Source organism: Tenrec ecaudatus, chromosome 5 (assembly GCF_050624435.1).
Source record: "Tenrec ecaudatus isolate mTenEca1 chromosome 5, mTenEca1.hap1, whole genome shotgun sequence".
NCBI lineage: Eukaryota > Metazoa > Chordata > Mammalia > Afrosoricida > Tenrecidae > Tenrec > Tenrec ecaudatus.
This window is the reverse complement of record NC_134534.1, coordinates 53,737,799-53,758,435: the sequence shown is the minus strand read 5'-3', so window position 1 is coordinate 53,758,435 and position 20,637 is coordinate 53,737,799. Positions and strand designations below refer to the sequence as shown.

At 39.5% G+C, this 20,637-nt stretch overlaps 1 protein-coding gene and 2 non-coding genes across 3 annotated transcripts in view; all 3 read left to right on the top strand.

Moving 5' to 3' along the window:
- The window catches only part of RALYL (RALY RNA binding protein like), a 446,351-nt gene that overhangs the window by 153,154 nt on the left and 272,560 nt on the right, over positions 1-20,637 (top strand). The window lies entirely within an intron of this gene.
- Positions 9,891-10,054, top strand: LOC142449757 (U1 spliceosomal RNA). Its single transcript, XR_012784869.1, has one exon. It is a non-coding gene; the product is annotated as a U1 spliceosomal RNA (small nuclear RNA).
- Positions 16,151-16,313, top strand: LOC142449372 (U1 spliceosomal RNA). The gene has a single exon (XR_012784567.1). It is a non-coding gene; the product is annotated as a U1 spliceosomal RNA (small nuclear RNA).

Below are 20,637 nucleotides of genomic sequence, written 5' to 3'. Positions count from 1 at the left end.
AGGACTATTACCTTATAGTAAAAATTCCCAACAATGAAAAATGAATTGCACTCAAAGTAAGTACTTGTCTCGCTCTCCAGAATCCCGGTCCTGCAATGACCCACAAAACAGGTCTATATCTTCTGGAAGATTTCTAGTGTTGGCTGTCAGAAAGTCCCTATGTGGACGATTTCCCCCCTCACATCGCTGTAAGAGTAACAGAATCTAAACAGGTACAGAAGACCGGGAGTGCCTTGATGCTGCCGCTGGTTAACATCTTACATATTGATTATCTTACTTAAATCCTACATATCCTTCCCCTGTTTTTCTATTTGCTCTATCATGAACAGAGACTTATGAGTTAAAATCACCCACTTTTCTGGTGGCAGAGATGTCCTTAAGACTCCGTAACTTTATCTTCTTTTAGATTTGCTTTATAAATTCTTGTTTTGGGTTCCTGGTGATTGTGGTGGTGGTGTTTGCTGTTTGTTGTTTTCATGATTTGGTCTTCAAACCCAATGTCTAGTTATGATTCATCAGTCCTTTTTGTTTTCATTTATTCAAGCCTTAATGTTCATGCGCTGTCACCTGAGTTAGTGTTTCCAATAGCTACTGCTTTCGTTGATCAGAATAATGTTCTTGCCCTCAGGGCACACACATGGCCTGACGGTTGTTCCTTGATTTTGGTCTGCTACTTCCCAGATAATCTGGCCTGGCCAACATACACGAAATTCTGTAAACTCTTCTGTCTTTTCCCTCTCCCTTTCCCTTGTGGAGGCAACTCTAATTAATTATAGTCTCACCTTTTTTAACCTTTTTTTCCCTCTTTAGGCTCACGCTCTTCTGACTGGCCAAATTCAAAAGTGGCTTTCCCCAAGGTCCTACACTGCCTCCATCTTTAATTCTCACAGGGAAAAAAATTAAATGTGAATATTGAAGTTTGCAAAGTATAACACACGTGGCCTCCTTTTTCCCCATGAAAACTTTTCTACCTCTCGTTAGTTTTATCCAAATTCTAGTATTTCTCCGTGTTTGAAGGGGTTGTCATTGTTATCCTAGGTGTCCAAACTCTTCTCCATGGCTTAGCATGCCCTTGACAGTAGGAATATGCTTTACTTTAGGATTTTGCTTCTGAAAACTCCACTCCTGGTACCATATTCCACAGTCACACTGTGTTCATGCCAGCACGGTGATCAGTTTATACTGCATATTTGGACAGCCAGTAAAGAAGGATATTTGTGAAACAATCAAAGAAATTTGGCCAATAGTTGGATATTTAGTGATGGTAAAGCATTATTGTTAGTGCTTTTAGATGTGATGATAACATTTGTTGTTTCACTTGAACACTGAAACTTTATTCTTGAGGCATGCCTGCTAGAATGCGTGTATATAAAAAGGACAGTAGGTCAAGTTTGCTGCCAAACAATCTGGGGTTGAATGCACATGAAGCAAATGCTGGTCGTGGTTTAAACTGGATGAGTACTCATGCTATTAAAGGCTTGATTTTTTTATGTTTAAATTTTCCAAAATACAAAGTACAGAAAATCACAGGTCTTGGCTTGGTGGAACTATCTGATTTCAGCTATTTTTTAGGTCTCTTATATCATCAACTGAGGTATCATGCTGAAAGGGAACCATCTGGCAAAAGTGAATGGCAAGCAATGCTGAAGCAGCTTTTGCCTAATCTAGTATTTTGTGGAATATTTGCTCTTGGCACATGGAAAACAAGTTACCACGTTAATGGCACATGCAGTAAATGACTTTAGATATCTACATGTTTTTCAGTAAAACAAAAATAAGAGAACATTTAATTCATCCAGCCACAGTTAGCTCTTTCTTTTGCGTTAGGAATTAGCTATAATAACATATTCTTGCATTATTAAGAAATGACCTATTTCTCTCTCTCTGGCTTCCTAGCTGTCACTTAACTCATTGTCTTAGGGATAAACAAGGATAAGTCAAAGTATTGCTACAAATCATAAAAACATTTATTAAACAAAAATATCAAAAGATGAAACTTGTTTCTTGGCATATCTTCCAGGTAGGTCTATACATTTCTGAAGGCAATCTTTCTATTTCTGTAACTTTCCATGAAGAATTCTCCAGTTTACACCATGACAAAATGGCACATTGTGTCCTCACGGGACTCACACTGTGTTCACAAGGTTGGGTTGGGTAACAAAATGAAGTCTGTAGGGGCAAGGTCAGAGCTATAGGGTGGATAGGGTAAGGCTTCCCAACAAAAATGTGTAGACAACTTTAATATATTCAGAGAATGAACAGGTGCATTGTTGTGAGGAAAACTTTCCTCATGGCAACTTCAGGTGATTACTGTGGGTGTATAAATGGAAGTTCCCAAATCCCTATAAGATGACACTTTGAGCCCATGTAATATGGCAGAGAGGTCACGTTCAAAGCTAGCGGCAGGGCAGGCAAATAGAAATGGATTGTTGGAACGCTGTACATGTAAAACAGTCCCCTTCTGGAGGGGGGTGACGTGGATTTTTAAATGATGCAGTATTTTTTTTTGCTTTTGATGACTGATATCAGAGGCTTATTGATATAGGAATTAAATCTAACTAGATATGTAGAGCTCAGTGTGATCCAGTGAGAGAGGAGGGAATATTAGAGAACTGACTGAATCAAATTTATATGAGATATAGAGATAAACCAAGAATCAGAGAAATTCCCTGAGATATGACAGCAGCTAGCAGCAGGTCGTTAGGAAAAACAAACAAACAAACAAAAAGCCCCCAGTGTCTTGTTGCTCTTGCCACACCATCCCAAGTCTGCCCCATCGCACTGTAGCCATTTCTCAAGCTGCACTTGTACGGTTTTATTGGCATATGTTATGCAATTAGATAGTTCAGTCATAGTAAGAAGAGCTGTGCAGTCCTCACCACAATCAATTTCAGGACATTTCCTTCTTTCTCATGCTCCTGTTGTTAGCTCCCCATCCCTCCTCCCCCATCTTCCCCTGCAATGTCCCAAGGTAATTATTAATCCAGTAACCATCTCTATAGCTTTACCTCTCCTGGGTTTTAATGAGAGAAAATCATGCAAAACAAGAAGGAGAAACAACAACCAAAAGAAAAGCCAACAACACAGACAAAGCAGAACAGAGAACACCCCTAACGGAAAAGCAGACAATATTAAAAACTGAAACAACTTTAAAATGAGTCAAAAAGAGATCAAATGATAAGGTGTTACAGTGAGCTGTCAACTAAATCCACACAGAAGAAGCCCACCAGTCTGCATGATCCAAGGACTGTAAGTAATAAAATCGAGATCTGGAGGAGGGAAGAGCTTCAGAGTTTAAATTCTGAGCACCTGGTTTGCAGAAGGCTGTGAATGACAGTGGACATCCAAAATCTATTGGCAGGCTTCCCACATGGATTTAGCCTTCGGTGAATCCCCTCTGGCCATTATCCAGGAATGTGAATAGACTTGCTGTCAGACAAGAGCATTGCAACATTGCTTACGGTGATGTAAGTAGATTAAAAGATGGCGTCTTATTTTTTACTTTAACCAAAGATTACTCAGCATGTGTGATCGTTCACTGAAGGCAGGCATTCGAGTTGATTATGACCAAAGTCTATGCTTGCACAACGTCACTGGGGCCTCTCAAGTCAAAGCACCATGTGCTTCTGAGCATACTTCTCTTCATCTGTCCAAAGAACATGTTAAGCCATGTATTTTAAAGTAACGTGACAGCTCCCTGTGCCCAGTCCAGGCCTTCAGTAAAGTGTGTGCTTCCCCAGGAGTGGACGGAGTAGATAGGTCAAACTTCTGTCTTGGCTTTGTGGCACTGTGCAGTAGTTTAACAAATGACATAGACTGCAACTCAATGATCTCATTTTTAACGAAACTTGACTGTATTTCCAACTAAGCGCAAACTTTGACGTGTCCCTCTTGAAGACATCTCAATTTGCAAGCTAGAGATGTGCACTTTAACTGATTCTTAATCCCTTCGCTCTCTCTTTATCATCTTCTTCTTTCATTTAGGCTCAACCCCCAGGTGAAAGGCACTCACTCTAGGCTTGATTTCCCTCTGAAAGAATTCTTAAAAGCTTGGTCCTGAGGAGTAGGGTTTGATTTTTCATCTATAGGCATCATCTCTGACTCCTCCCCACTGGCCCAAAAGTCTCTTTGACACTTGATCAGAGACCTGCTGCCCAGAATTAGTTCTCTTTTTCCCCCCAAAGGATGTAAGGGATCTTTTGCTTTATTTTTAAGTGTTTTCATTTAAGGAATTATTCATGATTCTTTTTGCCTGGTATTCGACTTATCTTGAACACTCTGTTGTACTTCAATGAACAATTTCTGACGAGTCCTTCAGAACAAACTCAAGAAGAGAAACCTCGGGGACCTCAATCTTTCTGAAAGTGATTTTCCCCCCAAAAGATATGAGAATGTTCCTAAGGTAGGTATGTCATCATGACCTAGTTTCTAGAAACATGTTCATGAAACTAGGCTGGACAAGTTTACATACACTGTGCTTTACCAAGTTCATTAGACATCAAAAACGAATTTTAGAATTTAGAGAGCCCTTTGAGATTAGATAGTTCAAGCCTCTCATTTTTCGTGTGTGTGTGTGTGTGTGTGTGTGTGTGTGTGTGTGTGTGTGTGTAACAAAGCCTAGGTCGAAGAATGATTGGGACATACCGATTAAAGCAGATTTCCACAGAGAGTCAGAGGTGGTACAGTGGTAGAATTCTCCCCTTCCAGCTTGCAAACTTCAGCCAGTTCAAAGCCTGTGTCTCTCAGTGGTCCTACGGCACTGAGTCAGGGACGTGGGTCCTACGGCACTGAGTCAGGGACGTGGGTCCTACGACACTGAGTCAGGGACGTGATCCTATGGCACTGAGTCAGGGACGTGGGTCCTACGGCACTGAGTCAGGGACGTGGGTCCTACGGCACTGAGTCAGGGACGTGCGTCCTACGGCACTGAGTCAGGGACGTGGGTCCTACGGCATTGAGTCAGGGACGTGGGTCCTACGGCACTGAGTCAGGGACGTGGGTTCTACGGCACTGAGTCAGGGACGTGGGTCCTACGGCACTGAGTCAGGGACGTGGGTCCTACGGCATTGAGTCAGGGACGTGCGTCCTACGGCACTGAGTCAGGGACGTGGGTCCTACGGCACTGAGTCAGGGACGTGGGTTCTACGGCACTGAGTCAGGGACGTGGGTCCTACGGCACTGAGTCAGGGACGTGGGTCCTATGGCATTGAGTCAGGGACGTGGGTCCTACGGCATTGAGTCAGGGACGTGGGTCTTATGGCATTGAGTCAGGGACGTGATCCTATGGCATTGAGTCAGGGACGTGCGTCCTACGGCATTGAGTCAGGGACGTGGGTTCTACGGCATTGAGTCAGGGACGTGGGTCCTACGGCATTGAGTCAGGGACGTGGGTTCTATGGCATTGAGTCAGGGACGTGGGTCCTACGGCATTGAGTCAGGGACGTGGGTCCTATAGTATTGAGTCAGGGACGTGGGTTCTATGGCATTGAGTCAGGGACGTGGGTCCTATGGCATTGAGTCAGGGAGGTGGGTTCTATGGCATTGAGTCAGGGACGTGGGTTCTATGGCATTGAGTCAGGGACGTGGGTCCTATAGTATTGAGTCAGGGACGTGGGTTCTACGGCATTGAGTCAGGGACGTGGGTCCTATGGCACTGAGTCAGGGACGTGGGTCCTATGGCACTGAGTCAGGGACGTGGGTCCTACGGCACTGAGTCAGGGACGTGGGTTCTACGGCACTGAGTCAGGGACGTGGGTCCTATGGCACTGAGTCAGGGACGTGGGTTCTACGGCATTGAGTCAGGGACGTGGGTCCTATGGCATTGAGTCAGGGACGTGGGTCCTACGGCATTGAGTCAGGGACGTGCGTCCTACGGCACTGAGTCAGGGACGTGGGTTCTACGGCATTGAGTCAGGGACGTGGGTCCTACGGCACTGAGTCAGGGACGTGGGTCCTATGGCATTGAGTCAGGGACGTGGGTCCTACGGCATTGAGTCAGGGACGTGCGTCCTACGGCACTGAGTCAGGGACGTGGGTCCTATGGCGTTGAATCATGAAAGGAACAGCAGTGGATGACTGAAAGGAGAGCCAAGAGTTCCTTATTTACTGTTCCCACTTCTCACTTCATTTTCACTCTACTCTTCAACATTCTTTCAAATGCTGCACCTCCTGGTAGCTCTCCGGTTTTCTCCTTCTTCTTTCAGAGGTCAAAGTGTGCACTCTTGATTGCCCAGGGCTTTATGAATACGTCAATGCGAACTGTTCTCATTACCTAATCAAGATAAAATCATCTTAGAAGGGCAATTTGCCTGTTAGCCCTAGCAATGTGCTGTTTCAAACACAGACTGAGTACTTAGTAATTAGTACTAAATAAAATGACCTCTGTTTGCCTGTTACTGTGGTCAGTCTTTGCTTACTAGCTATGCATGAAATCCAAGAATACATAATATTTTAAAGCTTTTTACAAAGAAAACACAGTGTAAGTTCAACTCGTTCCCTAGATTTATCTCTATTTATTTTCACTTAATTTTTTCTTTCAGTAAGTGCATTGCCAATATTTTAGATGAAGAAAAGAAAGCACACAGTTCACTGCTATCTACTTTTGATGTAGCATTGAGTTGTTTTTTTAATGCAAATAGACATAGGTAAATTATTAAACACAATTAATAAGGTTATTATACTGCCAAGTTCAAACTATTTGATTCGTATATTTGTCTATAATTCTGAAAGTTTAACAAATAAGTGTGTCAATTGAATATAAATTTGCACTCTTTCATGAGCTGACCTGGGGATTCTCATTATATAATATATATATATATATATATATATATATATATATATATATATATATATATATATATAGTTTTTCAGTGTAAGTTGACTTTGGATAATTCAAGTAGTTTCAGAAGTTAATTGAAGAGATTTCATTTTTCAAAAGTACACATTCAAAAACCACCAGTTAACCATATTTTCTATTGCTTTTCACTTGTTTATAGTAAACTGTCTAAAGAAATGCTTTTTAAAAACCCCTTTTTAGAATATTGGAGAAGTGAATTGGATACTCTCAATGTTAGGTTTAAATATCATTTCTATTAATGTAAAAATTGGCAGCAAATCTTGAGGACTTAGTTTCAAAACTAAGCTCTGAGTGTAACTTTTAAAATGTATGTTTGATTTAGGGAACCAATAGTTGCTGATATTCATACTCAAATAAAAATATTATTAGATTCAAATATTTATTTTCCTCAGAAAAACTAATATGTCATCTCTGTAATCTTTAAATAGTTCATGTGTTCTGGTCACTTGTGAAAATCTGTATCTTTCTGGCTCCCTATTTTCCAGAGATGTCACTCATGACTTTTCGCATAGTATATAGGTATTAGGTGATACTTCCTCTGTGGGACAAGAGTAATAGGAAATATTGCTTTCAAATGCTTTTATTTTAGAGAATATTTTTCTCTTAGGAATTTTTGTGATCCAAGGAATCCTGAAGTCTTAGAATCAATTTTCTACAGCTATGGATATTAAACTTGGGTTACTTATATTATGATTACCTTAGAAGTACAGTTTATTTCTCCTGTAAATAATCCCTGAGATTTTGTAGATGTCCATATAGTTGAAATGACTCTTAATACATATAAATATAGAAATCTTGACACTAGCCATAACACTTTTTAGCATGCCTGACTTATGATGGTCTAGCTCTCAAGACTGTCCTGCCATCACTGGGGAATAGTCCCATCCCAGGTATCAAGTCACAGGAGAGAAGCAACTTCCAAAAAGTCCATCAGGAAACCTAAATCTGCCTGCATGTATGACAGGCAGTATGTGTTTCACTTAATAGAAGAAAACTAATATAGATGGCTACATAAGACTTCATTCAAAACCTCTGCTGTAACAGATTCTAAGAAGCTACAGTGTAAGACATGACAAAATAATAATAATTTATAAAGTATCAAGGGTTCATGAGTGAGGGGGGCCGGGGAGGGAGGGAGAGGAAAAATGAGGAGCTGATACAAAAGGTTCAAGTAGAAAGAAAATGCTTTGAAAATGATGAGGGCAACATTGTACAAATGTGCTTGATCCAATGGATGGATGTATGGATTGTGATAAGAGTTGTATGAGTCCCCAATAAAATGATTCAAAAGAGAGATAATTATCACATAGTTATGTTCCAACAAAATTATTATTAAGGAACTTCTGTGCTGGTGTTATGAGGGAATATGAAAATTAATGAATAAACTGTAATCCTTTCTAAATGTTTTCAGTGACAGAATTATTATACTTGCACATGAATAAACATAGTACTAGACTGAAAATGTTAGGTAAGCAAATACAGAGACCATTTCTCTTTGCCTCAGAGGGAAAACAATGGAGGATCTTCCCCAAAATGTTTGGGGGGAATTAAAAGAATCAAAATACAGGAACAGTTTATCAGGTTGGAGCCATTTGAGCTAAACCGTGAGCGATGAGCCCAGTTAGTTGACAGAGATAAGCATTAGTGGGAGATGACATTGAGTGTTGTAGGAACCATAGAAGTAATGACATGAGAGGTGCAAATATGTGTAAATCATGTAATAACCATGGATATGAAAGGTTTTTTAAAAAAAGATTTACCCTATACATCATTATTTCTATATGTTAATTGCTATCCATTTCATCTTCAGTTATTTCAATCTCTCTTTTTCTTAGTCATCATGTAATTAAAAGAGTCATTTGAAATCATGTAAGCATCCATTCACATTTCATCTCCATATTGTGCCAAGCATTGTGAACATGGGCAAGGCACTTAGGCACTCTGCTATTTGCTTCTTCCCTGGGAAAGTAAATGCATCGTACCTCTCTCACAGGATATTACACAGGTATGAGCATGCATATTAACACAGGGGCCCTTGTTCGTGTTAGAAGTGTTGTCTCTCGCTTCCTTTGTTCTTGGCTCCTCTTTGACAAGAGCTCTGTATCATCATCTTTACATTTCCCTAAATGTTGTAGTCTCTTAAAATGGCCCGTGTCATGTTCTTCTAAGGATTCCAAAGATCTTGTGAAGTAATGTGTTTCCTTTCCTCATGTAATATGCATGTTTGTGCAGTAGGACGATCTTGTGAGATATTAGCCAACAGGTATTTTGTTTCCACCGCATTCATTTTAACACCGCAATTCTGTACCATGAGGGCTCTTATTCTTGAGCCCACCCACCAAAGGGAACAAAATCCAAAGATGAGGCATCCCATGTTTACCATTTAATGTTTTACGTTATATCTGCAATCATTACACATGCATCTGTGGGCTGAATTTTCCCACCGCAAGAGACCAAAACCCTTGAGCTGAGAAAACAACAAGAGCTTGAGAGAAAACAAGACGTTTGACATTGGAGTTTTGTTTTTGTCTAGGAAGTCCCTGTTTCACCACACTAACATCAAGAGTAGGGCAAGGCAACAATAGCTACCTTCTAAAAGTGCGAGGTAGTGCAAGTGGGGGAAGTAGTGACCTAGGATGTCTAACACTCACGGAGATCTCTGCTACATAACACATTCACCAGTCAGATGACAGTAGTTTAGAGTGTCAGGGGCAGAGTGTCAGGAATTTTCTATGACAAAATGTGTGTGTGTGTGTGTGTGTTGTGGAGTCATGTGAAGATAACGGACAATGTCTTCTCTGAGGTGCAAGATGGAAAGTAAGAACCAACACACTTTGAAGGAGAAAGCTTACAGTTATTATAAAGGGAAGCCGTGTCAGAAGATGTGGGTGTGGAGAGATCATGCTTAAACCCCTGATAGGATTGAATCCTCAGCTAAGGCCAGTTCTAAAACAGAAGACAGCTGTCAAGCCCCTTACACACACACACACACACACACACACACACACACACATTTTGTCATAGAAAATTCCTGGTACTTACCTGGTCGGGGAGATACCATGATCATGAAGGTAGTTTTCCCAGGGCAAGACTTATCCATTGCACCCCGGATGTGCTGACCCCTGCGAGTTCCCCAAATGTGGGAAACTCGACTACATAATTTGTGGTAGTGGGGGACTGTGTTCGTGCTCTCCCCTCAAAAGAAAAGAAGGGAAAAAAAGAAAATTCCTGGTACTTAACTAATCCCATTTTTGTATATGCTTCAGGAAAAATTAAACGGGTATATAAAAATATTTAACTTACTGAAATCATTTACTGATCAAGAAATATGAAAAGTAACTCAATTTGCCAGAATTAATCAAATTGTTATTCTACCACATGAACTTGAGGGCTTAAGATATAAATTTAAGTGCGATAATAGAAACTTTAAAAGAATTTATTTCTATACTTAAGTTTATAGCTAATTACAGTATCTTACCTGCTAGATTTATATTTTAGCTAATGTTTTAAGTCAACTGATTTCGATATATATAATATCTATCTCTAGCTCTGCCTATCTCTATCCATATCATCTATATCATCTATATTTATCACTGGTTTTCCGATGGTTTTTCCATATCATCTATATCATCTATATTTATCACTGGTTTTCCATTTTCTTGGTTAAAATAAAATTTGGTTTTGGTCTGTACTTGATTAAACAGGCTAGTACAGAATTAACACTGTTATATTTGTAAAATGCAATATTAATAACATGCTTCAGCTATTTCCTGATAGCATTGAGTGGAGATTGGAGGTGTTAGCAACTCTAAATAGTTAGATTTGTTCATTATTTCACTTATAATGTAAGAGAAAATGAAAGAAATGGTGGAAGTCTGAGCAGATTACCTGCTGAGAAATGGTGGGTCATCGTAGTATCTGGAAGAAGTAATTTGCCTACTTCTCAATGATCACAACAAAATGTGTTTCTTCAGAGACTTCTTGAATCAGAAAAGTGTGTGTATAGCATATTCTATCCAACAATTTAAAACTGGTGATAAACCTGGAAATAGAAAAGAATAAAGATTGCTTCAGAATGGAAAATGCTTAAAACCAGCAGTTTGTATTGATATTTTCTGCAATGAAAGAAAATAAAAGATGCAATTACTTCAGCTACTTTCTCAGTGAAAGCTGTTTTTAAAAGAAAACTTCTTAGAGCAATGGCTAACCTGGGTCCCCTGAGATGGCTTTTTTATGACATCTTCAAGGGACCTTCAGTGCACATACTTCTTGCCTAAATTATTAGCCTCTTCAAATAGAATGTTTTCAAGAAATAAACACATACAGCACAAGTGGAAAATAAAACCACTTTCTTTTTCTCCATTTATAGGAGGTTGAACTTCTGTGGATTGCTGGAGCTATAGATTTTTCAGAAAATGTGCTTCGGTGTGAAATCAAGTAATGTTATTTTTTCTTCAAATTATCAGTCAGCGGAAAATAAATCATTAATTCTAAAATACAAAGTCTACCTTTGTTGTCAATTATATAGTGTCTTGATTTACCAGCATTTAAAAAATATCTTCTGTGTGAAAATAGGAAAGTCTTGAATATTGTGGCTAAATTGTCAGCTGTATGGATCACCTCCTGCATGAAGACCCTCCATGGCCCTGCACAGGGTAGCATTTTTTTAACACAAGCAACAACAGGTATATGATAAATAACTTGGAAGCAAGACACAAAGAGTCACAAAACGTGTTTGAGTCTGCTTCAATATACAGTTCTGTCTGAAGTCTTTTTCTTGTTTTCCCATTTCTCCTGCAGAAAGCTTCACTATCAATGATTCATAAAATATAATAGTGGTATACAATATTATTGTATTCATAGTACTTACACTGGGTAGATTTATTTTTTTATTCAATAAGCAAAAGGAATAAGCTGTTCCTTCAGAGGGATTGGTAACTCAAAACCCCATGGACAGCACTGAAACATCATCAGTTACAGAAACCCTAGAGAACAGAAGTAGAACATTGTCAAAGGTACCATCAAAAGATGAGCCCCACAGGTCAGAACTCAACATCCACTGCCATCTAATTGACCCAACTCAGAAGTCACTCAAACTATGACTGAGGAGGTGCTGCCTTCTCACAGTCGAATTGACCATAATGATGTGGACGGAGTAAAGCCTGCTGAAGCAGAGCCTTCAGGCTCTCCATTTGCTGATGGGCATGAATTAAAATGGAAATAGCTGAAAACATCAATCAATAATTGGAGCTTGAAATATACAAAGTCTGAATCTAGGAAAATTTGAAGTCTTAAAAAAATTAAAGGAGCCGATATTCTAGGTGTAAGTGAGCTGAAATGGACTAGTATTGGTCATTTTGAATCAGAAAATCATATGTTTTACTATGCCGGAATGACAGATTCAAGAGACATGGCATTGCCTTCCTGGTTAAAAAAGACATTTCAAGATCTATCTTGAAGTCCAATGCTGTGTCTGATAGAATAATGTCTATACACTTACATGTAAATCCAATCTATACAATGTTATACAGATTTATGCACCAAACATTAATATTAATAATGCAGAAACTGAAGAATTCTCCCAACATCTTCAGCATGAAATTGATATACATTCATTCAAGAAGCATTGATAATTACTGGGGACTGGAATGCAAAAGTTAGAAACGAAGAGGAAGGAACAGGTGTGAACAGAACAAGAGATCACTGCTTGGTTTAAAATCAGGAAAGGTGTGAATCAGGGTTGTGTCCTCTCACCATACTTGTTCCATCTGCATGCTGAGCACATCATCAGAGAAGCTGGCTTATGCAAAGAAGGATGCGGTATCAGAATTGGAGGAAGGTTATTAACAACCTGTGATATGCCAATGACACAACCTTGCTGAAAGCGAGGAAGACTAGAAACTCTTGCTGATGAAGAGCAAGGATTGCAGTCATCAGTATGGATTACAACTCAATGTAAAGAAGACAGAAATCTTCACAACTGAACCAAAAGATGATGTCAGCATAAATGGAGAAACATTGTCAAGGATTTCATCTTGCTGGGATCCACAATCGATGCTTATGAAGCAGAGGCCAGAGATCAAAAGACATGTTGCATTGGGTAAGTCTGCTGCACAAGACCTCTTTAAAGTGTTGAAAAGCAAGGATGTTACTTTGAAGACTGTGTGCCTGACACAAGCCATGTGGTATTTTTAATTGCCTCACATGCAGGTGAAAGTTAGATATTGAAAAAGAAATACCAAAGAAAAATCCATTCATTGGAAACATGGTGTTAACTAAAGATATTGAATGTACCATGGACTTCCAAAAAACAAAAAAGTATCTGTCTTTGAAGAAGGACAGCCAGAATATTCCGTAGAGGCAATGATGGTGAGAATTTATCTCATGTACTTTGGACATGTTGTCAGGAGAGACCTGTCCCTGGAGAAGGACAACATGCTTGGAAAATTAGATAGGCGGCAGAAAAAGAGGAAGACCCATGACAAGATGGGTCGACACAGTGGCTGCAACAATGGGCTCAATCTGAAGGAAAACGGTGAGGATGGTGCAGGACTGAGCGGCGTTTCATTCAGTTGTCCGTAGGCTGCTGTGAGGTGGAACTGACTGGACGGGGCCTAACAACAGCACGTCAGTTATGTTACAGCATGATGTGTGTAGTCCTAAATATTCCTTCAATAATAAAAAATAGTGGAATTTTTAAAATCCATGACTAATAGGTAAATTGGAGTCTGGAACACAATAAAACAAAATTTAGACATGCTTAAAAAAAGACAGGACTTTAATAAAAATAATAATATGGTTGCATGTAAATGATTAAGACATAAAATAATACAATACATGGATCATTTGAGGTTTGTTTGTGAAAGTGGACATCAGAAGGTTTCTTATGAATTATTGTGAGATAAGGAATGAAAATCATATCAAAAGAGGTGGGGAGATAAAGCTGCCATATTCGGTGAACTGAGGTCAAGGTATGTGTACATGGTTAAAGGGCATGTGGTGCTCTTAGGTGCCCTTGAGTCGCTTCCGACCTATAACAACCTTTTGCACAACAAACAAAACACTGCACGGCCCTTGACCAGCCTCACCATTGTTCCTGGGCCTGAGCCCATTGTTGCAGCCACTGCGTCAATCCATCTCATCAAGGGCCTTCCTCTTCACTGCCAAGCTCCACGTTACCAAGCATGACACCCTTCTCCTGGGACTAGTCTCTGCTGAAAATATGTCCAAATCAATAAGATGAAGTCTTGCCACGCTTGAGGTGTATACATATCTTTATAAGGGATATCAGCCACTTAAGTCATACGGTGCTATAACGATAAAATAAAGACACGGCATTATCGGTAAAGCCGTTGAACCTATTGGAGCTATTTACTATAATGTTTCCACTAGGATTCCAGGAACTGCAGAAGTGTCCTAAAAACTTTATTTTCTGCAAAATATTCTGCAATAAGTATGGTTCTGAATATGCACTAACTTGTAACTTCAGTTTCAACGACGTCTTAAGGACAATTGTTGAGCCGAAATCTAAAATAGTTATGACTCGTATGTATGCCCTTTTATTCTTGTCTTCCTTTACTGTCTTCCCACCTGCCTTTCCCCCTTCATCTTGCTCTTCGGCACAGTGCAGATGAGGCTAATGAAAGAAGCCTGAGAGTTCACATAGGCTCATTCTACAATTACTTAGCACTCTCAGTATTTCGTTGATGTGGCCTTCTCCCAATGGACCCTGATTAGCAGACCTACCTCTCTGTTCTTGTTCTTCTTTACCCCTTTGATGCAACATACACTTGTGATACCAACAAATGTTGGCTGAATTTGCCTAGCTGTGTTGAATAATATACCACATTCATTGTATTTTTGTTTTATTCATTTTTAATTTGGAAATGGCCTTAGAATCCTATCATTTAAGAATATTAACATCTGAAAAATCACTGCAGGTATATAAGTATAAAAAATAAAATTGCAATCACTTACATAAAACTAAATGTTTAGGATTTATTGAATGGAAAACCAATTTGCTCTGCTAAAAATTTCACTCAAGTCACAATTTATTAAAATAAAAACTTTTAGAATGAAAAAGGAATATTAAGCGACCAAAAGAAACACAAAGAAAAGCAAGTAAGTGCTCAAAAATAAAATGTAAACCAAGTGCTGAGGGATTTCAAAGGTAACAAAAAGGTCCCCGGGTGGGTGGTACACACTGTGTGCTGGGCTCCCAGTGAGGGCTTGACTTCCCCCCACCCCCAACACTCCCTCCCCCCACCCCGGAGCATTGCAGAAGTAAAGGTCTGGAGAGCTGCTTCTGGAGAAATTATGGAAGTCGGGTAAACCCTGTGAAACAAGTCTCATCTGTAACGCACAGGGTCGCCTTGGGTTGGAATCAACTTGATGGCAAGGATTTGTATGTAAATTAATTAATGTTTTAAGAGAAAATAGTGTTTTTGAAACAAAGGATGCCTTTCTCATAAATAAATAACACCAGCCATGAAGTTAGGCTTCTGTTCTATAGTCAAATGTAATTCGAAGAAATTCAGGAAGTGGAAGAAGAGAAGATACATAGGGAATTCTAACCACCTGAATTGTGAGGATCTAATGGTTGGAAACAGCATCTGTTGGTTCCATGAAGTTTTATCAATTTATGGTGAAGCCAAATCAGAAATGCAAATGTACAGAGGGGGGAAAAATTGACATACCTGCTTTAGAATTGTGGGATTGCTAAAACTTTTGTCCACGTGGAAGTGATGTTTGAAAGTTAAAAGAGAAAGAGTCTGCGCATCTGCAAGCATCTTGTGGCTATGATATTTTTCAGGTAAATCAAGCACTGCTTGGAGAATTTTCACATGGCTTGTATTTATTAAACCTAAAAGTTAAAATTACTTTTTTCAACTATATTGAAGTAAACTCATTTTTTACCATTTGTCAGGGTAACTTTATAAGAGAGCTGGAAGTGATAAATGGGCGTGTGATGAACTACTACTGGAGGAAATCCAAGGGGACTGTGGTTCTGTCCTGTACCAAGTACAGCATTGCCGATTGCAAGGGGGTGACATCCTTCACCACATCTCTCTTGGGAGTGGATCTGGAATATGCTGGTCATCTCTAACCAGCCAAACATATAAATCATGTTACAGTTCTTCCAAATCTGTTTGCTGGAGGAACGCAGAATTGTACATTTCAAAAGGAGTAGTTTATTTTCTTCATGAAGGAGTTGAAGTGAGAGTAATATTGAGAGAGACTGAAGAGTAAGATCTTAAAGTCACTATTGGTTTATGTCCCTAAAGAATTCAACACATACTCACCTGGCACGGAGATAGCATTATCACAAGGGTGGGTTTCCCAGGGCGAGGCTCACCCATTGCACTCCGGGTGTGCTGACCCCTGCGATTTCCCCAAATGTGGGAAACTCGACTGCAGAATTTGTGGTAGTGGGGGACTGCGTCCGCGCTATTTAAAAAGAAAAAAAAAGAATTCAACACAGTCCCACTTGATTTAAAAATAATTGATTGAACCCAGCTGCGAGTATCAGGTATTCTTCCTCTTCTCATTATCTAGTGAGGAAATTGTCGGGCCCAGGGCAGAGAAAGCCTGGGGGTCCAGGAGAACCAAATGTGAGCAGTTCTCACCTCCTGAAGGAAGTCATTGCGGGGGAGAAATATCCCAAGCAGAAATGAAGCACTTTCAAAAGAAGTGATTACAATCACAGAGTGTGAAATGGAATCCAAGCATTCTGGGGAATCTACATGAATCCAAAACAAGGGTCTGTTATTAGTAAACAAAATCAATTGATCCATCAGAGAAATGCATCATCAAACTGATGTTATTCTAAGATTGCGGGTCTGATTTAACATTCAAAAGCCAATCAATATATTTTGCCACACTAGTACAATACGCTTAATCAATACATGCAAGAAAAAACTTGATAAAACTCAATACCAAATAACAATAAGAAATTGCTGGCAAACTAGAATTGAGTGAAATGGCTTTTAATGTAAAAGTTTCTGAAAATAAAATACTCACACAAGAACAAAACTGTACTCAGTGGTGATTTATTTAAACTTTCCCCCTGAAGCAAGCATGTGAAAAGGATGCTTACTCTCACCACTCATGTGCAGTATGATATGGGAAGTCATTATCAGTGCAGAAAGAAATGAAAAGTATCCTTATTTACAGATAACTTAATTGAATAGATAGAACTCTCAAAACAATGTATACTAGTTAACACCATTAGAAATAAGCCAGCACCCCTAAAATATGAGTTGACAAAATTCATTGTTTTTCTATATAAGAAATAGCCATCACATCAAAAATGGAATTTTAAGGGGTTACCATTTCCATGAGCGGAAGAGCCCTGAGGGGCTGCAACCAGTATTGTCAACAGTTCAAACCCACCAGCAGCTCCACGGGAGAAGGACTGAGCTTTCTACTAATGTCAACAGTTACAGTTTCAGAAACCCACACGGTCTCGCTCAGAGTCATCCTTGACTTCCTGGCATTGGGTACTTAGAGTAGCATTTTAAAATAAAAATACTTTAAGATGAGTGTAGTGGAATATGTGAAATATGAGTCTACAATGAAATCTGGAAAAGGTGCTCATGACTTTGGAGACCTAAAGAAAGAGACAATTTGACTACAATTGATATATCAATTCAAGGCAATCCTGATGAAAATCCCAGTGGTTTCTTTGTAATCCAAAGAGAAAAGGCAATCCTAAAAATCTCTGTGCAAATACGAAGAATTGAAAATATTTAAACAACCTTGAAGCAAAAGCCAAAAAAGATACATTTACAACACCAGATATCACAACTAATAAAGCTAAAATAATTAAGGCAATCTTGTAATGCTGCAAGTGGTCAACCAATAAACAAGCCAAACAGAATACAGGTCCCATAAATAGATCCGATATCTATGATCAATTAATTCATATGCAGTCTGTAAAAGATAGTCCTTTGAAAGTCTGGTAATATTTTCTTTTCGAAGAATTAATACTAGACTAATCCCAAGGAGTTGAGATGTCCCAAATGATCAGCTCTTCTAAGATCGTACCACTGCAAGAACATCATGCTTGCTAGTGGGCCAATGGAAGAGAGGAAGGCCCTCGAGGAGATGGAGTAACACAATGGCTGTAACGAGGGCCTCGCACAAAGGACAATTGTGGGGATGGCACAGGCCCAGGCAGTGTGTCATTCAGTTGTGCACAGGGTCTCTAGGAGTTGCAACTCAATGGCGCCTAACAATCACCTTCTTTTAGTATATTCCCTCACATCCCTGAGTTCAGCAATTCATTGTAGCCTCTCACAGAAACTCATGAAACTTTAAGGAATTACCTTACGTAGTTGGCATGCTGTTAAGTCCCAAATCCAAAGGTCAGGCAGGGGCAAGTCAAATGCAGGGTCAAGAGACAAAATCCATAAAAGCGTCATCAAACCTAAGGTTTCCTTGTTTCTACCAGTGCTCACTCAGGAAATAAGGGACAAAAAAGGAATTATGGCTATAAGGACCACGTTAAGTAATTGGCTGCATTTCATACAGGATATGAGATTAAATGGATTTCAACATGGTAGACATTCATCTTGACCTTTGCCTTGTGGTAGTTGCATAATCTCATGTCAACTTGAAGGTATGAATTTTTCAGGGGTGGGGTTTAGCCTGTCAGTCAAGTTACAGACTGATGATGTCTTGTGGGCATGACCTTCTCATGAGGAGGAGTTTGGGAACTTCCTCTCTCTTTTGGTTCACCTTCCTGATGAAGAGCCACACTCAGAGACCTGGTGGGGCCACATGGAATTCCAGGCCAGTGTTGAGATGCTTCCACCACTCTTAGAGCCACAAGACTTTACACCCACCAGCCTGTGATCTTCCTGCATTCTGCATCATTGTATGTGGCTGTGTGAGTCTGAAGAGGGATTTGTGGACTAGTATCGGACTTGCGGGCTAATATAGGACTTATGGACTTGTTCTGTGCTGGTATGTTTTCTTAAAATACAATTACTCTTTGATATAAAGCTCTGAGATAGTTAGGTTTATTGTGCCAACCTGGCCAATAGGAACATGTGGGATTAATCAGGTTACAGTTTGATTGAAGGGCAAAACGATAAATGACTCTGCAAGGCTCACCGCTTTCTCTCTTGCTCTCTGGTGGTCGGACCAGCATGAGGCTGCTCCAGCTACTTCTCTGCTTCAACCTGTGAGCTACACTACCTGTGGATCATGCCAACCTGTAGATCCTGTCACTAGAGCTTGAGGCTCTTTGAGACCTGCTTCACCAAACTGCTGGTGCACTCATTTCTTGGACTTGAGGCTGGTGAATCCAGTTGCCTTGCATTAGTTGGGTTAGATATCCCATCTGGGCCTGCTTTGCTAAGCTCCTGCTTTGCTGACTCACTCTGCTATTTGCTGCCTGTGGGCAGTCTCTGCCTGCTTTGCCAGAGGGAGTACTCCACTGTCTGCTTCCTTGACCTTGGACCCAGGAGAACACGTGAGTTGAAGGACTTTCAGTATATTAACTATTCCATGAAATTGAGTTCAGTGAAGCCTTCTGTACTGCTGTGTGGACGAATTAGCTGTTATATTCCTTCTTGCTGTATAAACCATATATATATAATCACAAGTATATAATATATATTATCATATATATATATATATATATATATATATATATAATCATAACTGTTCTGGTTTTGTTTCTCTAGAGAACCCTGCCTAACACAAGCCTTCTCTTACACATATATGAGTGTCAATGATTTTTTTTTCTCTAGTCAATCCGGCCTAACACAACCCTCCACCTTACAAGATTATATACACACACACACACACACACACACACAATCAGAATTTGAAAATAATACAGTTTCTTAAAGAAATCAATTATACTTTCATTACCTCAGTGAAGTCTCGGTTCCTTTAAAGATAACACATTGAGTAATAAACCCAAGAGAAAAAGGAAAGATGAACTACATTAAAAATAATACTGTTGATTATAAAATGTATTATACTGAAAAGCAAGTCACAGAGTAGAAGATACTTGCAATACATATAACTGACAAAGGACCCCTCATCTAGAATACATAGAGAATTCTTGCAAATCAAAGCCAAATCTCAACATAAAAATTGAAAAATTTTTGAATAACACTCTCGAAAAGAGGGTATACATTTGGCCCCAAACACAATACTGCGCAATCATTGGGAAAATCCAAAATAAGACTAAAATCCAGAATAAGACTATCATAAGAAATCCCAGGACACACTCGCTAGTTTAGTTTCCTGACAAATATCATTTCTAATTACCATAACAAATAAAATATAAAGTACCATAAACAATTACCATAGACTTGGATGGCTAAAAATAGAACACTGAATTATTCTCTCACAGTTCTGGAGGCTAGAAGTCCAAAATCGGGGTGTTGGTAGTTTTAAGTCTTTCTGTGAACTCTGAGGCAGAATCTGTTCATTCCTCTCTCCAGGCTTCTGGTCTGTGTTGACTTATAATTAAATCACCCCAACCTCAGGCTCCACCTCCACCTGCACATGGTGTTCCTGTATCTCTGTATATCTTCTCATCTGACCCAAGTCATACTACCTGTGAGCCCACTCAACTTCAATGTGATTCATACTAATGTTAAATCTGCAAAGATGTTATTTAGAAATAGGCATATTTCAAAATGAACAAAGTCATATGTACAAACACGAGGAACTATAACTTGAATATATGATTTGGGAAAGATACAAAGCAGCCCATAACACCTGCCAAGATGGCTAAGATTGCATATAAGATTGCACAG